Raw genomic sequence first — 24,022 nt, forward strand, 5'->3', positions numbered from 1 at the left:
AATTAAGGGGCAACTTTTTCACTCAGAGGGTGGTATGTGTATGGAATGAGCTGCCAGAGGAAGTGGTGGAGGCTGGTACAATTACAACATTTAAAAGGATAGGTTTATAAGAACAGGAAGGGTTTAGAGGGATATGGGCCAAGCGCTGGCAAATGGGACGAGATTAATTTTGGATATCGCGTCGGCATGAACGAGGTGGACTGAAGGGGTCGTTTCCGTGCTGTACACCTCTTTGACTCGACAACTCTAATTGCTGGAGTACGGTTTCGTTCTGAACGGCATTGTGGATTTACCGACAGCACACGGGCTGTGGCAGACAAAGATGGGTGCTCACCGATGCCTTTTGCAGGGCCCAATCGGGACAGGCACCAAATACCAGACTTGTCGTCAATGCCCGCGTGGGGGAGTGACCGGAAAAATCCGGTAAACCAATTCCGAGGTGCAAAGCAAAAAAATGGCCTGCAAGGTGGACCCACATGGAGAGCGAGATGGCAGTAAATATGACCCAAAAGAAAATGTGTGCCTGACCTACGCACACCTTGCAATTCGATGATCCTGTCACTTTCTCTGGCAACATGATCCTCTGCGTGAAAAAGCTACCCCCCCCCCTCACCATAAATTTATGCCCTCGACTTCTGGACTCCCCCAGTCAGGGGTGATAAAAAAACTTCACCTTATCTATCCCCCTCACTACTTTTATGAGCTTCCATTCTTCACCCTTCAGCCTCCTATGTTCCAGGGACAGAACTCCCAGCCGACCCAGCCTCTTCTCAAGCCCTTGGTAACATCCTTGCAAATCTTTTCTACATCCTTTCCAACGTAATGATGTCCTTCCTAAAGCAGGGCAGCAATAATCGTTCGCCAGGGTCCCCGGTTCGATTCCAGCCTCAGGCGACTGTCTGTGTGGAGTTTGCACATTCTCCCCGTGTCTGCGTGGGTTTCCTCCGGGTGCTCCGGTTTCTTCCTACAATCCAAAGATGTGCAGGACAAGGGAATTGGCCATGCTAAATGGCCCCATAGTCATTAGGTGCATCAGTCGGAAGGGGGGAGTGGGTTATTCTTCAGAGGGTTGGTGTGGACTTGTTGGGCTGAAGGGCCTGTTTCCACACTGTAGGGAATCTAATCTACTCCAGACATAGTCTTGCCCAACTCTTATACAGCCGTAACATGACGTTCCAACTTCTGTACTCAATTTAAAAGGGACCTAAGGGACAACTTTTTGTGGTGCATGTATGGAATGAGCTGCCAGAGGAAGTGGTGGAAGCTGGTACAATTACAACATTTAAGAGACATCAGGATGGGTATGTGAATCGGAAGGGTTTGGAGGGATATGGGCCAAGTGCTGGCAAATGCAACTAGATCGATTTCGAATATCTGATCAACACAGGTGAGTTGGACCGAAGACTCTGTTTCCAATCTCTATGACTCATGTTTGTTCAGATACATAGTTCTTGAAAGCTGTGTCATGGGTAGACAGGTATTAACACACTTGCCTTCATTGTTTCAATCATAGGTGGTGGGACATCATATTGAGATCGTACGGGATGTTGGTGAGACCACTTCCGGAGTACTGTATGCAGTTCTGGGCACTTTGCTACAGGATGGGTACGATTAAATTTTGGAGGATTCAGAATCTTGTCGGGACTGGAGGGTTTGAGTTATCAGGAGAGGCTGGATAGGCCAAGCCTTCTTTCATTGGAGCATAGGGAGTTGAAGGGTGACTCAGAGTGTAGTAAGGGTATGGAATGCTTTGCCTGCAACGGTAGTAGATTCACCAAGTTTAGGTGCATTTAAGTCGTCATTGGACAGGCATATGGACGTACATGGAATAGTGTAGGTGGGGTGGGCTTCTGATTAGTATGACAGGGCGGCTCAACATCAAGGGCCAAAGGGCCTGTACTGAGCTGGAATGTTCTATGTTCTTACAGAGGTTTATAAAATCTTGAAGGGTGCAGATAAGATGAATGGCAAAGGTGTTTTCTCTAGGGTGGGGAGTTCAAAAGTAGGGGGCATATTTATAAGGTGAGAGAAGTGAGAGCCCTGAGGGACAACATTTTCACACAAAGCTTGGTTCGTGTCTGGAATGAACTGCCAAAGGAAGTGGCGGATGTGGGTACAGTTCCAACTTTGAAAAGACGTTTGGATAAGGGCACGAATAGGAGAGATTTGGAGGGACATGGGCCAGGAGCAGGCAGGTGGGACTAGTTTAGTTGGGGAAACTTGGCCACCGGGCTGAGTTGGACCGAAGGGTCTGTTCCCGTGACTCGCTCAATGACGTTGGTCACAGTCTGGGCAATCCCTCTGTTCCATTCCCCTCGGTCTCCGACTGTCAAGATGGGGTTCGGTGTCGTGCGCTGGAGGAGGAGAATGCCGAAGGGGCTCACCTTCAAGAGGAATGAAAGACGGGAATTTCGGGGCTGAGACCCTGGAAAATCTCAAAGGCCGCGTGGGTCAAACCACCGTTCACTCAAGTGGACACCAAGAGGCGAACGTTCCTTAAATGTGTCGCAGGTTGAAAGACTGGTTTCGCAAATTTGAGTTATAAAGCACAAGTTGCACCGGAGAAGCGGGGGAGAGTGGGGGGTGAGGGATTACTCTCCACAGTGGGGGGAGGGGAGTAAAAGAGGGTCCAACAACTCTCCCACCCCACCCACCCACACAGATCCCAAGATGCCTTTGAAACGTCACTCCCTCTCCGGCTGGTGCACAATGTGTACCAGTTCCGATGCCCTGTTAAATGCCTCAATCCAGCATCTTTTCCCCCCTTCAACATCGTCTCTTGAATGCAAATGCCAGGCAGCTGTAGAATTTGTGGGCCAAAGCCTTATTTCTTCCATCATGGTGGCTCAGTGGTTAGCACTGGAACCTGAGTTCGATTCCACCCTCGGGGCGACTGTCTGTGTGGAGTTTTCACATTCTCCCCGTGTCTGCGTGCGTTTCCTCCGGGTGCTCGGGTTTCCTCCCACAATCCAAAGATGTGTAGGTTAGGGTGGATTGGCCATGCTAAATTGTCCCATAGTGCCCAGGGATGTGCAGGTTAGGGTGGATTGACCATGCTAAATTGTCCCATAATGCTCAGAGATGTGCAGGTTAGGGTGGATTGGCCATGCTAAATTGTCCCATAGTGCCCCGGGATGTGCAGGTTAGGGTGGATTGGCAATGCCAAATTGTCCCACGATGCTCAGAGATGTGCAGGTTAGGGTGGATTAGGCGTGCTAAATTGTCCCATAGTGCCCAGGGATGTGCAGGTTAGGGTGGATTGACCATGCTAAATTGTCCCATAATGCTCAGAGATGTGCAGGTTAGGGTGGATTGGCCATGCTAAATTGTCCCATAGTGCCCCGGGATGTGCAGGTTAGGGTGGATTGGCCATGCTAAATTTCCCATAATGCCCAGGGATGTGCAGGTCATATGCATTAGTCAGGGGTAAACGTAGAGTAATAGGGTAGAGGAAAGGGTCTGGGTGGGTTACTCTTCGGAGAGTCGGTGTGGACTTGTTAGGTCAAAGGGCCTGCTTCCACACTGCAGGGATTCACTGATTGTACGATTATGTTAGTGACCTCAATCTGAAAAATGATCCTGTCCTTTCATGAAACATTCTGTCGATGGATAAAGCCAATCTGCTGTCCTTTCCACCTGTTGGACCCTTCCCATAATGCTCCCTGTTAGACCTGACTCCTTGCCAGGTCATTTAAACTCTGACCTCACCATCGTAGCCACAAAATCCCTATCACCCTGAACTGACCCCGACTGGGCATGGTCGTCTCACGCCCATCATCCATTGCCAGCTCTCCTCCGCGTTTCTGACGAAAATATGCCGTGTTCGCCACCATACGCATCGGCGTTTTCCAAACCAAACTTGGCACAAATGGCAGTGACAATGTTTTTCTTGACTCGCTCCCCAATTCAGGCCCGGGCCCATAATGAAATATGATGTTAGCCAGAAAGTTTCCACTCCAAGCAAACAGCCCGAGGGGTTCCACATCAGGCAATGACCTTCTGTCAGGGTGGCAGTGGTGGAGTAGGCGTGAGGTCTTGTGCCCGGATCCGCAATCATTCCGCCCACTTCCTTCCTTTCCGTATCTCTATCCTTCCTTCCTTCCTCCTTTTATGTTTTTCTCTCTAGTTTTCGGAGTTCCTTTTGGCGGCTAACGGCTGTGACCCAACAGGAGCCTGGGTAGCGGCAGTGATAATGTGGTCGTTGGTGACCCACGGGCGTGCCAGGGTGGGTGGGTCTTAGCCCAGTGCAGAGTAAAGGTTTGCTCATCACAGGTGGGGGCGGGGGAGAGAGAGAGAGAGAGAGAGAGAGACACAGAGTACCTCCCCCACCCCCTGGGAAAAGCCCAGCGTGAACCATTGGTAGGCCCATGGCCTCAGAAAGGATTGTCCGTTTGCCCTTTCAACTTTATTCCTTTGATCTCCCACTTCGATGCTGAGAGGGTTTGAGCTATAGGGAGAGGCTGAACAGGTTAGGGCTGTTTTCCCTGAAGCGTTGGAGGCTGAGAGGTGACCTAATAAAATCATGATTGACATGGATATGATAAATAGACAAAGTCTTTTCCCTGGGGTGGGGGAACTAGAGGGCACAGGTTGAGGGTGAGAGGGGAAAGATTTAAAAAGGACCTAAGGGGCAACTTTTTCCTGCAGAGGGTGATCACAGAGAGGTACAGCATGGAAACAGACGCTTCGGTCCAACTTGTCCATGCTGACCAAGTATCCCAAATTAATCTAGTCCCATTTGTCAACATGTACGGGGTAAGCTGCCAGAGGAAGCGGTGGAGGCTGGTACAATGGCAACATTTAAAAGGCATCTGGACGGGTATATGAATAGGAAGGATTTAGAGGGATATGAGCCAAGTACTGGCAAATGGGACTAGATGAATTCAGGATATCTGATTAGCATGAATGAGTTGGACTGAAGGGTCTGTTTCTGTGCTGTGTATCTCTATGGCTCAAATGGAAGGGCTGAGCTTTTGAATGTATTTCTTTAGCTTTCTATTTCCGTAACTAAGATGTTGTACCCAGTAACAATGACCCTATGCTGGAGTCATGTGTGCTGAAACAATCCCTAATTGGGATTGTTTTATAGACCCTCTATCACTGAGAAATTGAGAAACAAATTGGTAGGGAGATCTCAGTTATCTGTAAGAATAATAGGGTGGTTATGGTAGGGGATTTTAACTTTCCAAACATAGACTGAGCCTACCATGGTGTTAAGGGTTTAGATGGAGAGGAATTTGTTAAATGTGTACAAGAAAATTTTCTGATTCAAGATGTGGATATACCTACTAGAGAAGGTGCAAAACTTGTCCTACCCTTGGGAAATAAGGCAGGGCAGGTGACTGAGGGGTCAGTGGGGGAGCACTTTGGGGCCAGCGACCATAATTCTATTAGACTTAAAATAGTGATGGAAAAGGATAGACCAGATCTAAAAGTTGAAAGTCTGAATTGGAGAAAGGCCAATTTTGACGGTATTAGGCAAGAACTTTCAAAAGCTGTTTGGGGGCAGATGTTCGCAGGTAAAGGGACGGCTGGAAAATGGGAAGCCTTCAGAAATGAGATAACGAGAATCCAGAGAAAGTATATTCCTGTCAGGGTGAAAGGGAAGGCGGGTAGGTGTAGGGAATGCTGGATGACTAAAGAAATTGAGGGTTTGGTTAAGAAAAAGAAGGAAGCATATGTCAGTTATAGACAGATTGATCAAGTGAATCCTTAGAAGAGTATAAAGGAAGTAGGAGTGTACTTAAGAGGGAAATCAGGAGGGCAAAAAGGGGACATGAGATAGCTTTGGCAAATAGAATTAAGGAGAATCCAAAGAGTTTTTCCAAATACATTAAGGCCAAAAGGGTGACTAGGGAGAGAACAGGGCCCCTCAAAGATCAGCAAGGCGGCCTTTGTGTGGAGCCGCAGAAAGAGGGGGAGATACTAAACGAGTATTTGCATCAGTATTTACTGTGGAAAAGGATATGGAAGATACAGACTGTAGGGAAATAGATGGTGACATCTTTAAAAATGTCCATATTACAGAGGAGGAAGTACGAGATGTCTTGAAACACACAAAAGTGGATAAAGTAGATAAATCCCCAGGACCTGATCAGGTGTACCCTAGAACTCTGTGGGAAGCTAGGGAAGTGATTGCTGGGCCTCTTGCTGAGATATTTGTATCATCAATCGTCACAGGTGAGGTGCCGGAAGACTGGAGGTTGGCAAATGTGGTGCCACTGTTTAAGAAGGGTGGTAAGGACAAGCCAGGGAACTATAGACCGGTGAGACTGACCTCGGTGGTGGGCAAGTTGTTGGAGGGAATCCTGAGGGACAGGTTGTACATGTATTTGGAAAGGCAAGGACTGAATAGGGATAGTCAACATGGCTTTGTGTGTGGGAAATCATGTCTCACAAACTTGATTGAGTTTTTAAAAAAAGTAACAAAGAGGATTGATGAGGGAGAGCAGTAGATGTGATCTATATGGACTTCAGTAAGGCGTTCGACAAGGTTCCCCATGGGAGACTGGTGAGCAAGGTTAGATCTCACGGAATACAGGGAGAACTAGCCATTTGGATACAGAACTGGCTCAAAGGGAGAGGACAGAGGGTGGTGGTGGAGGGTTGTTTTTCAGACTGGAGGCCAGTGACCAGTGGAGTGCCACAAGGATCGGTGCAGGGTCCACTACTTTCTGTTAGTTACATAAATGATTTGGATGTGAGCATAAGAGGTACAGTTAGTAAGTTTGCAGATGACACCAAAATTGGAGGTGTAGTAGACAGCGGAGAAGGTTACCTCAGAATACAACAGGGTCTTGACCAGATGGGCCAATGGACTGAGAAGTGGCAGATGGAGTTTAATTCAGATAAATGCGAGGTGCTGCATTTTGGGAAAGCAAATCAGGGCAGGACTTATACACTTAATGGTTCGGTCGTAGGGAGTGTTGCTGAACAAAGAGACCTTGGAGTGCAGGTTCATAGCTCCTTGAAAGTGGAGTCGCAGGTAGATAGGATAGTGAAGAAGACATTTGGTATGCTTTCCTTTATTGGTCAGAGTATTGAGTACAGGAGTTGGGAGGTCATGTTGTGGCTGTACAGGATGTTGGTTAGGCCACGGTTGGAATATTGCGTGCAATCCTGGTCTCCTTCCTATCGGAAAGATGTTGCGAAACTTGAAAGGGTTCAGAAAAGATTTACAAGGATGTTGCCAGGGTTGGAGGGTTTGAATTATAGGGAGAGGCTGAACAGGCTGGGGCTATTTTCCCTGGAGCGTCGGAGGCTGAGGGGTGACCTTATAGAGGTTTACAAAATTATGAGGGGCATGGATAGGATAAATAGACAAGGTCTTTTCCCTGGGGTCGGGGAGTCCAGAACTAGAGGGGCATAGGTTTAAGGTGAAAGGGGAAACTTTTTTACACAGAGGGTGGTGCGTGTATGGAATGAGCTGCTACAGGTGGAGGCTGGTAAAATTGCAACATTTAAAAGGCATTTGGATGGGTATATGAATAGGAAGGGTTTGGAGGGATATGGGCCGGGTGCTAGCAGGTGGGACTAGATTGGGTTGGGATATCTGGTCGGCATGGACGGGTTGGACTGAAAGGTCTGTTTCCATGCTGTACATCTCTATGACTCTGTGTAAAGAATCGACCTCTGACATCCCCCTATACTTTGCTCCAATGAAAGGACCTCTGAAAGGACTGCAATAATTAATGAAGGCAGTCAAAGACTACATTCTCGAGGGCCAGTCAGGAATGGGAAAACAGCAACATCCCATGAACAACTGAGAAACGAATAAAACAGCAAGCGATATGATCAGCCGTGTGTATCATAGAATCCCAACAGTGTCGAAAAAGGCCATTTGGCCCAACAAGTCCACACCGACCCTCTGAAGAATAACCCACACAGACCCATTCCCCTATCCTATTATTCTACATTTACCTCTGACAAATGCACCTAATCTGCACATCCCTGGGCACTATGGGACAATTTAGCATGGCCAATCCACCATAACCTGCACATCCCTGGGCACTATGGGACAATTTAGCTTGGCCAATCCACCCTAACCTGTACATCCCTGGACACTATGGGACAATTTAGCACGGCCAATATACCCTAACCTGCACATCCCTGGGCACTATGGGACAATTTAGCATGACCAATATACCCTAACCTGCACATCCCTGGGCACTATGAGACAATTTAGCATGGCCAATCCACCCTAACCTGAACATCCCAGGGCACTATGGGACAATTTAGCATGGCCAATCCACCCTAACCTGAACATCCCTGGACACTATGGGACAATTTAGCACGGCCAATCCACCCTAACCTGCACATCCCTGGGCACTATGGGACAATTTAGCATGGCCAATCCACCCTAACCTACACATCCCTGGACACTATGGGACAATTTAACATGGCCAATCCACCCTAACCTGCACATCCCTGAACACTATGGGACAATTTAGCATGGCCAATCCACCCTAACCTGCACATCCCTGAACACTATGGGACATTTTAGCATGGCCAATCCACCCTAACTTGGACACAAATGGACAATTTTGCATGGCTGATCCACCCTAACGTGCACACCTTTGGACTGTGGGTGGAAACCAGAGCACCCAGAGGAAACCCAAACAGACACGAGGAGAATGTGCAAACTTCACACAGACAGTCGCCCAAGACTGGAAATGAAACCCAGTCCCTGTCACCATGAGGCAGCAGTACTAACCCCTGAGCAGGGCTCATTCAATCGGGAGTCATTAAGATTAGGGTGGATTGGCTGTGCTATATTGCCCATAGTGTTCGGGGATGTGTAGGTACGTGCATTAGTCAAGGGTAAATGTGGTGTAATAGGGCAATGGATCTGGGTGGGTTACTCTGCAGATGGTCGGTGTGGACTTGCTGGGGCAAAGGGCATGTTTCCACACTGTAGAGTTTCAAAAATTCTAACGCGTGCTCTCCAGAGTAAACATGCTCCATCAATTAATGCAGTTACTTTAAAGTGGTGACTGAGAGGGACATGAAGCAGAAAGATCACTTCATTCCTGTGCATTTTGCCAGTGAGAATAATGCAGAAGCCTATTACTTAAACAGTGAGAGAATGCCAGGGGGGATCTGGGTGCTGTAGGGCAGAAGGTTAGTGTGCAGGCACAGCAAGTAACCGGGGAAAGCCAGTTGGATGTAATCATGTATTGTGAGGGGCCTTGAATGCAAGAGGGCTGTTATACTTTAGTTGTACAGGTCCATTGGTGAGACCACATCTGGAGCATTGTATCTTCCGTACTGAAGGATGCGGGAATCTAGGGAAGGCTCACTAGATTTAAAAAGAGTGGATTTTCTTATGAGGAAAAGCTCGATAGGCTAGACCAGTACCCTCTGGAGTTTACAGTCATCCCACAAGGCTCTGTGGATCCAAAATGTAAACTCTGCTTTCTCTCCACGGATGTCTGCATAACTGCTGAGTTTCTCCAGCAATTTCGGGATTCCCAGCGTACGCCGTTTTTTTTTTGCTGCTTTTTTTTGTTGTTCGGTCGATTCGCCTCTTGGTTCTCCTCGTTGTTTGTCCTCTCTCCTTTCACCCGTGCTAGGAATCACACCGAGACATTGCCATCAACGCTCTCCCACACTCCTCAGGGTCCTCTCCAGGTGCTTAAAGCCTCAAGTGACAACGAGTCCTCACAATGATCTCAACGTGAGCTTCCCCTTCCTAAAGCGAAAGCAGGCTGTGGAGATATTTCAGAAGGGCCAAAGCACCAAGGGATCTGGGAACGCTAGTCCAGGAATCTCTAAAGGTTAACTTGCAAGATTGAGTCCGTGGTTAAGAAAGCAAATATAATGTTGTCATTTATCTCAAGAGGGTTGGAACGTAAAAGCACTGATGTGCTACTAAGACTTTATAAAGCTTTAGTTAGGCCCCATTTGGAGTACTGTGTCCAGTTTTGGGCCCCACATCTCAGGAAGGACATACCAGCGACTGGAGCGTGTCCAGCGGAGATTCACACGGATGATCCCTGGAATGGTAGGCCTAACATATGAGGAACGGCTGAGGATCCTGGGATTGTATTCATTAGAGTTTAGAAGGTTTAACTTAAACAGAAACTTAAAAGTTAAGGCAAGGCTCAGAAAGAGTGGACGCTGAGAATTTGTTTCCTTCAGGAGGGAATACTAGGAGCCGCGGGCACAGCCTTAGAATTAGAGGGGGTCAATTTAGAACGGAAATGAGGAGACATTTCTTCAGCCAGAGAGTGGTGGGCCTGTGGAATTCATTGCCGCGGAGTGCAGTGGAGGCCGGGACGCTAAATACTTTCAATAATTTCTTGATCTTGCAAGGAATTAAGGGCTACGGGGAGAGTGCGGGTAAGTGGCGTTCAAATGCCCATCAGCCATGATTGAATGGCGGAGTGGACTCGATGGGCCAAATAGCCTTACTCCCACTCCTATGTCTTAATGTCTTCTGGTTGTATTTCGAGAGGTTAAGCCACAGTCACAGTTCTTCACTTTCTGTGGCAGCTTTCCAAGCTGTTTCTTGACTTTCCTTGTATCCCTTGTATCCCTTCCGAGCTACAGATCCTCAAATCCCACTGCTCCCTCAAGAGTTCCGGCATCATCGATCGTTTCGGAGTACAACGGGATCTTGATCTCATGGGCCAATGGGCCGAGGAGTGGCAGATGGAGTTTAATATAAATAATTGCGAGCTGCTGCATTTTAGAAAAGCCAATCAGAGTAGGACCTATACACTTATTGGTCGGATCCTGGAGAGTGTTGTGGATCAGAGACCTTGAAGTGCAGGTTCATAGATCCTTGAAAGTAGAGTCGCAGGTAGATAGAACGTAGAACGTTACTGCACAGTACAGGCCCTTCGGCCCTCAATGATGCACCCACCTGTGAAACAATCTAAAGCCCAGCTAACCTGCCCTATTCTATTATCAGCAGATAGGATAGTGAAGGCAGCGTTTGGTATGCTTTCCTTTATTGGTCAGAGTATTGAGTACAGGAGTTGGGAGGTCATGTTGCGGCTGTACAGGACATTGGTTAGGCCACTGTTGGAATATTGTGTGCAATTCTGGTCTCCTAGCTACAGGAAAGATGTTGTGAGACTTGAAAGGGTTCAGAAAAGATTTACAAGGATGTTGCCAGGGTTGGAGGGTTTGAGGTACAGGGAGAGGCTGAACAGGCTGGGGCTGTTTTCCCTGGAGCGTCGGAGGCTGAGGGGTGACCTTATAGAGGTTTATAAAATCATGAGGGGCACGGATAGAAGATAGAGACAAGGTCTTATTCCCTGGGGTCGGAGAGTCCAGAACTCGAGCAGAGGGTGCTGCATGTATGGAATGAGCTGCCAGAGGAAGTGGTGGAGGAGGAGGCATCTGGATGGGTATATGAATAGAAAGGGTTTCGAGGGATATGGGCCAAGTGCTGACAAATGAGACTAGATTAGTTTAGCATATCTGGTCAGCTCGGACGAGTTGGACCGAAGGGTCTGTTTCCGTGCTGTACATCTCTATGGTTCTCTGACTCTATTTGTTCGACAGACCGTGCAGTGATCCAGAATGTTCCGGCTAGCCCCCAAGCCATGCATTGTATTGAGTTCTGGATTACCAATCACCAGCAGTCCTTTCAGCCAATGTTCTTTTCCATGACCAGTCTGAGGAGATGTTTAATTATTAGTGGCTAAGGCCTGTGAGAGTTATAGAGGATTTCCAACATGGAGACAGGCTCTTCGGCCCGTCATGATGTTCCGGTCATCAATGAACAATCCCATCTAATCCCATTTTCATTTCCATTATAAATACTTAGAGAGCCATAGCCATAGAGCCTGACAGCACGGAAACAGACCCTTCGGCCCAACCAGTCCCTGCTGACCACAATCCCAAACTAACCCAGTCCCAGCTGCCTGCCCCTGGCCCATATCCCTCCAAACGTTTCCAATTCTTGGCCTTATCCAAATATCTGTTAAACTGTCTCCGCATCCACCACTTCCTCAGGAAGTTCATTCCAGACACGAAACACTCTCTGTGTAAAAAAGTTGCCCCTCATGTCTTTTTCAAATCCTTCTCCTCTCACCTTAAAGATATGTCTCCTAGTCACAAAATCCCCCTTCCCTAGGGGAAATAAATATCTGCTGTTCACCTTATCTATGCCCCTCACAATTTTATAAACCTCTATGAGGTCACCCCTCAACCTCCTATGCTCCAATGAAAAAGGTCCCAGCCTATCCAGCCTCTTCTTATAAGTCAAACCTTCCAATCCCGGCAACATCCTAGTAAAACTTTTCTGAACTCTTCCCCAGTACTGAGGGTCAGTACTAAGGGAGTGCTACACTATCGGACGGTCAGTACTGAGGGAGTGCCAAACTGTCGGAGGGTCAGTGCTGAGGGAGTGCTGCTCTGTCAGAGGGTCAGTACTGATGGAGCACCGCACTGTCGGAGGGTCAGTGCTGAGGGAGTGCCGCACTGTCAGAGGGTCAGTGCTGAGGGAGTGCTGCACTGTCAGAGGGTCAGTGCTGAGGGAGTGCCTCACTGTCGGAGGGTCAGTGCTGAGGGAGTGCTGCACTGTCAGAGGGTCAGTGCTGATGGAGCACCGCACTGTCGGAGGGTCAGTGCTGAGGGAGTGCCGCACTGTCGGAGGGTCAGTGCTGAGGGAGTGCCGCACTGTCGGAGGGTCAGTGCTGAGGGAGCGCCGCACTGTCGGAGGGTCAGTGCTGAGGGAGCGCTGCATTGTCGAAGGATCAGGGCTAAGGAAGTGTGTTCTTTTGTGGAAGGATATCTTTAATTGAATTTAATCGTGAAAGTGTTTTTTTTATGTGCCTTTTTGAAACTTAGGTGCTTTCCCGTTTTGGTCAATGTGAGTTTTGTTCCTGGTAGTCTGCCTTTCTTTGAACTTTGGAATGCTGTGAACAGTTTTGGTTCCTTCATCTATTTAAACCCAGAACACAGCTATAATAAAACTGCATTAGTATCGGATGCCTGAGTCCTTTCTGGTTGAACCAGTTCTGTTTGGAATCCGCGATTCCAGTGATATCGGTTGTTATTAATTCCACCTTTATATGCAGGTAAAATGTAAACAAACACAGAGCTAAGAGGAGACAATTCAGTCCTTTCATCCTTTTTCTGAGTAAAAATCTCCTCCTTCAATTTGTTTCATGTCCCAGCATCCACCACACTCCGAGGGGGGAGGGGGAGTGAATTCCACAGCCTCACCACCCTTTGAGAGAAATCGTGTTTCCTCGTCTCGGTTTTAAATCTGCTGCCCCCTTGTCCGAAAAGGATGACCTTTCGTTCTCGATTGCCCCATGTCCACTCCAAGTCAATTTTGTCAATCCCCTTTTGTGGCTTACGTGCCTCCAGTAGCTCTCCCCTCGTACATCGGTGCTCTGACTTACCTTCATTGCTCAGACCTTTGAGTATAGGGGTTGGGATGTCACGTTGAGGTTATACAGGACCTTGAACATAGACTGTAGAACAGTACAGCACAGCACAGGCCCTTCAGCCCCCAGATGTCGTGCTGACCTTTTATTCTACTCAAAGATCCAGCAAACGTACTTACCCTTCGTTGTGTTATCTTCCATGTGCCTATCCAAGAGTCACTTAAATGTCCCTAATGTATCTGACTCTACTCCCACCGCGGGCAGTGCGTTCCACTCACCCACCAATCTCTGTGTAAAGAACCTGCCTCTGACATCTCCCCTAAATCTTCCTCCAATCACCTTAAAATTGTGCCTCTTCATGACAGCCATTTCCACCCTGGGAAAAGGTCACTGTCTATCCACTCTATCTATGCCTCTCATCATCTTGTCCACCGCTGTCAAGTCACCTCTCATCCTTCTTCACTCCAATCAAAAAAGCCCCAGCTCCCTCAACCTTTCCTTCATCAGACATGCCCCCCCGCCCACCGCCCCCCAGTCCAGGGAGCAGCCTGGGAAATCTCCTCTGCACCCTCTCAAAAGCTTCCACATCCTTCCTATGATGAGGCAACTCGACCTGAACACAGTGGTGAGGTCTCTTCTGAATTACTGAGTCCAGTTCTGGTCACACTATCTTAGGAAGGATATTATTAAACTGGAGAAGGTCCAAATACCAGGATGTTGCTGGGAATGGAGGGTTTGAATTCGAAGGAGAGGCTGGATTGGCTGGGAGGTTTTTTTTTCCACTGGGACGTAACAGGGTTGAGGGGAGTCCTTGGAGAGGTTTATAAAATCACGAGGGGGTGCACATAAGCAGGTGTCTTTTTTTCGTGGGACGGGGGATTTCAAGATGAGGAGGCATATTTTTAAGGTGGGAAGAGAAAGATCTTTAAAAAAGTAATGAGGGGCAGTTTTTTTTTAAACTCAGAGAGTGGTTTGCGTGTGGAATGAACTCCTTGAGGAAGTGGTGGATGTGGGTCTAGTTACGTTTAAAAGACATTTAGGTAAGTTCATGAATAGAAAGGGTTTGGAGGGTCATGGGCCAGTGGGACAGGTTTGGACTGGTTGGACCAAAGGTTCTGTTTCCGTGCCGTGTAATTCAATGACTCTGATTCTAAACTGCTCAAACTCACCTCGTAAAGCCAGATTTTCATCTCTGGAATTAAGCTGGTGAACCTCCCCCCCACCCCCCCCTCCTCGAATCGATTTGGATAGGTCCGGAAAAATCCCAAATGATTAGATTGATGCCTTCCTGAGGAGGGGTTTATCGGTCTTCTTGAAGCCCCGAGGCTGGATTATGAAGGGGCCAAAATCACACTCTCACCACACTGATGGCTACACACGTGCACTTTAACGCTGGGATATCAACATTAACATCTTTCATGAGTGCTCTCTGACCAACCCCCACCTTCCCCTCCCCTGTCGTGTTAAGCATAACTCCCATCTTGATCTTTTACTATAAATTCTGTGTCCTATGATCCCAGCGAGCTGACGAAGGAGCAGCGCTCTGACAACTTGTGTTTCCTAACAAACCTGTTTGACTCTGACCTGGTGTTGTTAGCCGAGGCTTAGAGTTGAAGAGCAGGGAGGTGAGGCTGGAACTGTCTCAAACACTGGTTAGGCCTCAGCCAGACGACTGTGGAGGTGCAAATTTCAATTGATCAATACGTAAGCCCCAGAATTTCTTTCAATTCACTGCCCCGTGATAACTTAAGGTTTCAACAGTATATATATTAAAAAAAGGATGATATCTCAACTCAGACAATGCATTAACGGTGTGAGGATCCCAGTCGGGGATCCTCAGTGGTCCGGGGAATTCGGCTTCAGGTGACCATCCTCCAAGGCGGAATCCACATGCGAGTGGGATGGGGGAGGGGAAAAGGTGCCACCCAAGATCTCCGGGTTTATTCAATACATCGCATCAGTTGGCTCTTATAAATTTTGTATCCTGCCCCACTAGTTATCTGTTTTGCGAGGTTTGTGAAGGTTTGTAGCTCAGGTTGAGGTTTAGGGTGTAGGTTTGCTCGCTGAGCTGTCGGTTTGATATCCAGACGTTTCATTACCTGACTCGGTAACATCATCAGTGGTGACTTACAAGCGAAGCCAGTGGTCTGACAAAGTAGCAGCACTCCAAAAGCTTGCATTTTCAAACAAACCTATTAACCTATAACCTGGTGTTGTGTGATTTTTAACTATTGTCCGCCCCAGCCCCACAACATCAGCTATCCCCGTACATGCTGCTAACCACTTTATCTCCCAGTCCCGCCAATCTGTTATCTCAATGATGTTTGTTGACTCGCAATGTCATGCAGCACCAGGTGTTCCCCTGGAGACTGCACTCAGGAATTTCCACAAATCTTTGCGTCTCTCCGTTTATCACTCCGACCAGGAAATCGATGCAGAATAATCTACTGTCGGAACTGCACACTGCACCGAGACACCACTCACCCCTGCTGGCTCTGTGGAGGATTGGATTAGGAGAGACTCGCTATTTTTAAAAAAAAATCACAACAATTTCTTCGCAAATCATCACCCTTCCCTTCAGCCATGGTCCCTGTCCCAACCTGAGCAAAAATTCTCAAACTTTGACCCAGGTGTCCTACCCTCGGGAGGCAGGGATTCAGGTGTTATCTTTTGTTAAAAATCAGGTTTTAGTCCAACAGGTTTATTTGGAAGCACTAGCTTTCAGAGCACTGTTCCTTCACCAGGTGGTTGTGGAGTATAAGGTGATAAGAAACACAATGTTTACAGTTTAATTTAACAGCTTAAGCACCAATACTCAATATAAAACATACATTCATTGCAACATTTCCTTATTTCATCTACGTTAACTTCAACTTTAACACCATCATTTCACTTAATCCACAGTTAACCCTTACTCTAACTTTAACTCTATAAATTTGACTTCAAATTAATTACTACCCTGACCCATGACCAATTTTGTTCTCTGTTTGGATTTTGTTTCCTGGTTCTTTGAAAATTACCTCAGGGCACTCCTTTCTGAAATGTGATCTGGAAGATTTCTCCTGAGGAAATTCCTTTACTCTGTTAAGATTAGATTCTCTACAATGTGGAAACAGGCCCTTCGGCCAAACAAGTCCACACCGCCCCTCTGAAGAGAAACCCACCCCCAACCCATTCCCCTACCCTATATTTACCCCTGACTAACACACCTAACACGATGGGGATAATTTAGCATGGCTAATTCACCTGACCCGCGCATCTTTGGATTGTGGGAGGAAACCGGAGCATCCAGGGGAAACCCACGCAGTCACGGAGAGAATGTGCAAACCACAAAAACAGTCGCCTGAGGCTGGAATCGAACCCAGGACCCTGGTGCTGTGAGGCAGCAGGGTTAACCACTGAGCCCCCCCCACCGTGCCACACAACTGTAACTAATCTGAAAATCTGCCCCTTTCCGGGAAGGTCAGCCCGTGAATTGATCAAAACCACATTGTTCGATCCCAACCCATGGAGCCACAATCTGTGCTCCAGTATGGCGTCATAATTGTCCATCCAGTCACATGGCACCTGCACGTTTGGTCAACACAGCAAGCCACAGGTCATAACACACCTTGGCGGCTGTTTGGAATTGAGGTCAGAGTTCAGACGAGCATGAACAAAACTCCCAGCATGCTTCATCGCGGCTCTTAACCAGTCTGGTAGCCATTACGTGTTGAGGCCAGCCAATCAACTTTACTAGCTACGCACAATAATGCGCTGTGGATGTGGGTTCGACTCCCACTATAGCAGGTGGTGAAATTTGAACTCAACTTGTTTTAAAAACATTTCGGGAGGGTTAGCAGACAAGAGCAGGGATATATTGCTGAGGCTGTGTAAGGCTCTGGTCAGCCCGCATAGGGCATATTGTGAGCAGTTTTAGACTCTGCGTCTAAGGAAGGATGCGCTGGCCTAGGATGGGTCTTCGAGGAGATTTACAATAATGACCCTGGGGATGAACAGCTTGTCATATGGGGAGCAGATGAGGGGTCTATTTTTAATGGAGTTTAGAATGATGAGGGAGGGGATCTGATTGATACATACAGAATACTGAAAGGCCTGGATAGAGCAGAGGTGGAGGAGATGTTTCCAACAGTGGGAGAGACCAGGAGCAAAAGGCACAGCCTCAGAGTGAAGGGATGACCCTTTCGAACTGAGATGAGGAGAGATTTCTTCAGCAGTTACCTCAGGGGGTTGTGGAGGCCAAGTCTTTGAGTGGATTTAAGACAGACAGAGGTAGTTTCTTGATTGATGAGGGGATTGCGGTTTACGGAGAGAAGGTAGGAGAACGGGATTGAGCAACAGCCTCAATGGGCCGAATGGCCTGATTCTGCTGCCCTACCTAGCGGCCTTATGGACTGCACTACCTGGGCATGAGGTGGGAGGCTGGTCCATATTAAGGCATCCAAGTGGGCATTGGATAGCGATGAGCATATAGATGGTGCTGAGGGATATGGGAAGAGGGACAAGAGATCACCTCAAGGTAGTGGAGCAGGCCTGATGGGTCATAAGGATATCAGAAACTGGAGCAGGAGTAGGCCGTTTGGCCCCTCTAGCCCGTTCTGCCATTCAATCATGGCTGATCTTATCTCCACTTACCCGCCCTCTCACCACAATCCTTAATCCCTTTCCTGTTCAAAAATCGACCGTTGTCTTAAAAGCATTCAACGAGGTAGCCTCAACTGCTTCACTGGGCGGGGAATTCCACAGATTCCCAACTCTCTGGGTGAAGAGGTTTCTCCTCAGCTCAGGCCAAAATCGGCTCCCCCACCCCCCTACTTATTTTGAGGCTATGCCCCCTAGTTCTAGTTTCACACACCAGTGGGAACAACCTCCCTGCTTCGATCTTATCTATTTCCTTCCTCATGTTTTCTGTTTCTATAAGACCTCCCCCATCACTCTTCAAAATTCCATTGAGCATAGTCCCAGTCTGCATACTCTGTCCTCATAAGGCAGCCCTCTCAACTCCACCATCTACCTCATGAACCTCCTCTGCATCCCCTCCAGTGCCAGAACATCCTTTTGGATGTAGGTTTGCTCGTTGAGCTGGAAGGTTCATTTCCAGACGTTTCGTCACTCTACTAGGTATCATCTTCAGTGGGCCTCAGACGAAGCACTGCTGAAAATTCCTGCTTTCTATTTATGTTTGGGTTTCTTTGGGTTGGTGATGTCATTTCCTGTGGTGACGTTATTTCCCATGGTGAAGTCACTTCCTGTTCCTTTTCTCAGGGGGTGGTAGATGGGGTCAAACTCGATGTGTTTGTTGATAGAGTTCCGGTTGGATATCGATGCTTCTAGGAATTCTTGTGCATGTCTCTGTTTGGCTTGTCCTCGGATGGATGTGTTGCCCCAGTTGAAGTGATGTCCTTCCTCATCCATATGTGAGGATACTAGCGAGAGAGGATCATGTCTTTTTGCGGCTAGTTGGCATTTGTGTATCCTGGTAAACTCACTAAGTAAGTAAGAAGACCAAAACTGTACACTTTATTCCCGGTTGGCCTCACCAGCCCCCGGTACTCTCTGTTGCGGCATAACCTTCCTGTTTTTAAACTCGAGCAATAAAGGAAAATATTGCCTTCTTAACTGCAAACCAACCTTTTGCAATCCATGTCCAAGGACACTCAGGTCACTCTGCACAGCAGCGTGCTGCAATTATTCTCCATTTAAAGAATAGACCTTTAAAATGGCCTCCTTCTGGGCCCAAACAATTTTGGTGAAAAGCCTAACCATGACTGTGCATTTCCTCTTCTGGCTTTCTCACTCTTTTTAGGGAAGGAAGTCTGTCGATTATATCTGTGTGACTTGACAACCACGGCAACATGGCCGCCTGCCTCTGAACGCACTTACAAAATGGCCGAGTGCTCACTCAGTTCAGGAGCAATGTTGGGAGGGCGGGCCTAGTGAGTGGCACCCATGAAACCGTGAAGGAATACAGAAAATAGAGAAGAAAGAAACAAATTCTAAAAGGAGGAAGAGGTCTGAAGAGGGCTTATCTTCTGTTCAATGCACTGTGAACTTTCCTGGGAATGAGGAACTTAAAAACTAGCCTTCTACCTGACAAAGATTTGTTCACTGGCTGGTGTGGAGCTGAAGTACTTAGATGTACCGGCCGTATTGCTGTATATATGCCTATCTGATATCCAAACTTGGGCTGACAAGTGGCAAGGAACATTCACACCACTTGAATGCCAGGCTATGACCAGACACAAATGAACCACTGCCCCTTGATATTCAATGGTGTCACCATCACTGAATGCCCCACTGTCAACATCCTGGGGATTATCATTGACCTGAAACTCAACTCTATGGCTATGACAGCAGGTCAGAGGCTAGGAATCCTGCAGCGAGTAACTCACCTCCCGACTCCCCAAGGCCTGCCCACCATCTATAACGGCACAAGTCAGGAGTGTGATGGAATACTCCCCACTTGCCCCTGGATGGGGGCAGCTCCAACAACATTCAAGAAACTCAACACCATCCAGGGACAAAGCAGCCCCCATTTGATTGGCCCCACATCCACAAACACCCACTCCCTCCCATACCGACGCTGAGTAGCAGCAGGGTATACCATCTACCAGATACCGTGCAGAAATTCACCAAAGATCCTCAGACAACACCTTCCAAACCACTTCCATCGAGAAGGACAAGGGCAGCAGACACAAGGGAACCTTCGTCCCTCTCAAGTTCCCTTCCAACACACTCGCCATCCAGACTTGGAAAATATGCTGGCATTGCTTCAGTGTCACTGGATCAAAATCCTGGAAAATCCTGATGGTATAGCGGGTGTACCGATAGCACAGGAAGTGCAATGGTTCAAAACCGCAGCTCCTCCCCAACATCTCAAAGGGGATCTAGAGTTGGGCAATACTGGAGCATCAGAGGCTGAGGGGTGACCTTATAGAAGTTCATAAAGTCATGGATAGGATAAACAGACAAAGTCTTTTCCCTTGAGGGGTGGGGGAGTCCAGAATTAGAGGGCATAGGTTTAGGGTGAGAGGGGAAAGACTTAAAAGGGACCGAAGGGGGACCTTTTTATGGAGAGGGTGGATGGAATGAGCTGCCAGAGGAAGATGGAGGATGGGGAAAATTTCTGGCTGAAAGAGCTGCTCCTTTTTTTTTGAGGTATTTTTTTAGGTGCTGGAGGTGATTTCCTCGAATTCCAGGAGCAGCAATTCCTGTTTTATTTGCTGTTGCATTGTTTGGAAAGTTAGATTAAAAAAAGTCAAAACATCAGCAGTTTTAAAAGGAAGAAGAGCAGACAAAGGAAGCACATGGTGGGGACAGTGCAGGAGAGAGAAAGCGAGAGAGAGAGAGAGAGAGAGAGAGAGAGAACTTGCACAATTACTGCCTTTGCTGTTTGAATTCATGTATCGCTGGACATCAGAGTGCGCCTGGGAAAATTAACAAACAGTGAACTTCACAATTAATCTTGGAGGAACCGGTTTGGGCAAAGTTCACAACACAGAATCAGATAAGTTAATTGTTGTTTTAAGTCTGTCCAAGAGAAAGGTTGGAGGGGAACTTGAGAGGGACGAATGTTCCCTTGTGTCTGCTGCCCTTGTCCTTCTCGATGGAAGTGGTTTGGAAGGTGTTGTCTGAGGATCTTTGGTGAGTGCAGTGGGTTCTTTCTTGATTATATATTTTTGGAGATAAATCTCTGGATTAAACTTAAAATATAAGCCATAGTTATTAATTTAACCTGGGGCAGTGTTTTGTAGAGGAATAAGACGGTGTTATTTTCTGGGTCTGTAGATTGTGAAGGACCTTTGCAGTGATATGTACTTCTTGTCAGATGTGGGAGTTTAAAGAGAGTTTAAGGGTTACTGCGGATTATATCTGCCATAAATGCTGTTGGACGCAAATCTTATCAGATCGAGTGGATCGGTTGGAGAGACAGATAGAAGCAATAAGGAATTTGCAACAGCAACAGTGTGTGATGGATGGCAGTTATAGGAAGGGGGGAAAGTCTCAGATACAGTCACATAGATGGGTTAACTCCAGGAAGGGTAAGAGAGGTCGGCACCTAGGGCAGGAGTCTTTTGTGGATATACCCATTTCAAACAGGTATGCTGTTTTGGAAAATGTAGGGGGTGATGGATTTGCAGGGGAGCGTAGCACAAACAGCCAAGTTTCTGGTATTGAGACTGGCTCTCATGCAACGAGGGGTACGTTGGCTTCCAAGAGGTCAATTGTGTTAGGGGATTCTGTAGTCAGAGGTACAGACAGACGATTCCGTGACCAGCAGTGAAAAAGCAGAATGGTGTGTTGTTTCCCTGGTGCCAGGATCAAGGATGTCTCAGAGAGGGTGCAGAATGTTCTCACGGGGGAGAGGGGCCAGCAGGAGGTCATTGTCCACATTGGAACCAATGACATTGGAAGGGAAAAGGTTGAGATTCAGAAGGGAGATTATAGAAAGTTCGGCAGGAATTTAAAAAGGAGCTCCTCAAGGGTAGTAACATCTGGATTACTCCCGGTGCTACGAGCTAGTGAGGGCAGGAATAGGACGATAGAGCAGATGAATGCATGGCTGAGGAGCTGGTGTATGGGAGAAGATTCACATTTTTGGATCATTGGAATCTCTTTTGGGGTAGAAGTGACCTGTACAAGAAGGACGGATTGCACCTTAATTGGAAGGGGACTAATATACTGGCAGGGAAATTGGCTAGAGTTGCTCGGGAGGATTTAAACGAGTCAGGGGGGGTGGTGGGACCCAGGGGGATAGTGAGGAAAGAGATTGATCTGAGATGGGTACAGCTGAGAACAGAAGTGAGTCAAACAGTTAGGGCAGGCAGGAACAAGGTAGGACTAATAAATTAAATTGCATTTACTTCAATGCAAGGGGCCTAACAGGGAAGGCAGATGAATTCGGGGCATGGTTAGGAACATGGGACTGGGATATCATAGCAATTACGGAAACATGGCTCAGGGATGGGCAGGACTGGCAGCTTAATGTTCCAGGATACAAATGCTACAGGAAGGATAGAAAGGGAGGCAAAAGAGGAGGGGGGGAGGGTGGTATTTTTGACAAAGGATAGCATCACAGCTGTGCTGAGAGAGTATATTCCCAGAAATACATCCAGGGAATTTATTTGGGTGGAGCTGAGAAATAAGAAAGGGATGATAACCTTATTGGGATTGTATTATAGACCCCCTAATAGTCAGAGGGAAATTGAGAAACAAACTTGTAAGGAGATCTCAGTTATCTGTAAGAATAATAGGGTAGACATGGTAGGGGGTTTTAACTTTCCAAACATCGACTGGGACTGCCATTGTGTTAAGGGTTTAGAAGGAGAGGAATTTCTCAAATGTGTACAAGATAACTTTCTGGTTCAGTATATGGATGTACCAAGTACAGAAGGTGCAAAACTTGACCTACTCTTGGGAAATAAGGCAGGGCAGGTGACTGAGGTGTCAGAGGGGGAGCACTTTGGGGCCAGCGACCATAATTCAATTAGATTTAAAATAGTGATGGAAAAGGATAGACCAGATCTAAAAGTTGAAGTTCTAAATTGGAGAAAGGCCAATTTTGACGGTATTAGGCAAGAACTTTCGAAAGCTGATTGGGGGCAGATGTTCGCAGCTAAAGGGACGGCTGGAAAATGGGAAGCCTTCAGAAATGAGATAACAAGAATCCAGAGAAAGTATATTCCTGTCAGGGTGCAAGGGAAGGCTGGTAGTTATAGGGAATGCTGGATGACTAAAGAAATTGAGGGTTTGGTTAAGAAAAAGAAGGAAGCATATGTAAGGTATAGAGAGAATAGATCGAGTGAATCCTTAGAAGAGTATAAAAGAAGTAGGAGTATACTTAAGAGGGAAATCAGGAGGGCAAAAAGGGGACATGAGATAGCTTTGGCAAATAGAATTAAGGAGAATACAAAGAGTTTTTACAAATACATTAAAGACAAAAGGGTGACTAGGGAGAGAATAGCGCCCCTCAAAAATCAACAAGGCGCCTTTGTGTGGAGCCAATGGGGGAGATACTAAATGAATATTTTGCATCAGTATTTACTGTGGAAAAGGATATGGAAGATATAGACTGTAGGGAAATAGATGGTAACATATTGAAAAATGTCCAGATTACAGAGGAGGAAGTGCTGGATGTCTTGAAATGGCTAAAGGTGGATAAATCCCCAGGACCTGATCAGGTGTACGTGAGAACTCTGTGGGAAGCTAGGGAAGTGATTGCTGGGCCTCTTGCTGAGATATTTGTATCATCGATAGTCACAGGTGAGGTGCCGGAAGACTGGAGGTTCGCTAACATGGTGCCACTGTTTAAGAAGGGCAGTAAAGACAAGCCAGGGAACTATAGACCAGTGAGCCTGACCTCGGTGGTTGGAAAGGCAAGGACTGATTAGGGATAGTCAACATGTCTATGTGCGTGGGAAATCATGTCTCACAAACTTGATTGAGGTTTTTGAAGAAGTAACAAAGAGAATTGATGAGGGCAGAGCAGTAGATGTGATCTATATGGACTTCAGTAAGGCGTTCAACCAGTCCCCATGGGAGACTGATTAGCAAGGTTAGATCTCATGGAATACAGGGAGAACTAGCCATTTGGATACAGAACTGGCTCAAAGTAGAGGGTGGTGGTGGTGGAGGGTTGTTTTTCAGACTGGAGGCCTGTGACCAGTGGAGTG

The sequence above is a fragment of the Chiloscyllium punctatum genome, chromosome 34 (genome assembly GCF_047496795.1).
Source record: "Chiloscyllium punctatum isolate Juve2018m chromosome 34, sChiPun1.3, whole genome shotgun sequence".
Classification (NCBI taxonomy): Eukaryota; Metazoa; Chordata; class Chondrichthyes; order Orectolobiformes; family Hemiscylliidae; genus Chiloscyllium; species Chiloscyllium punctatum.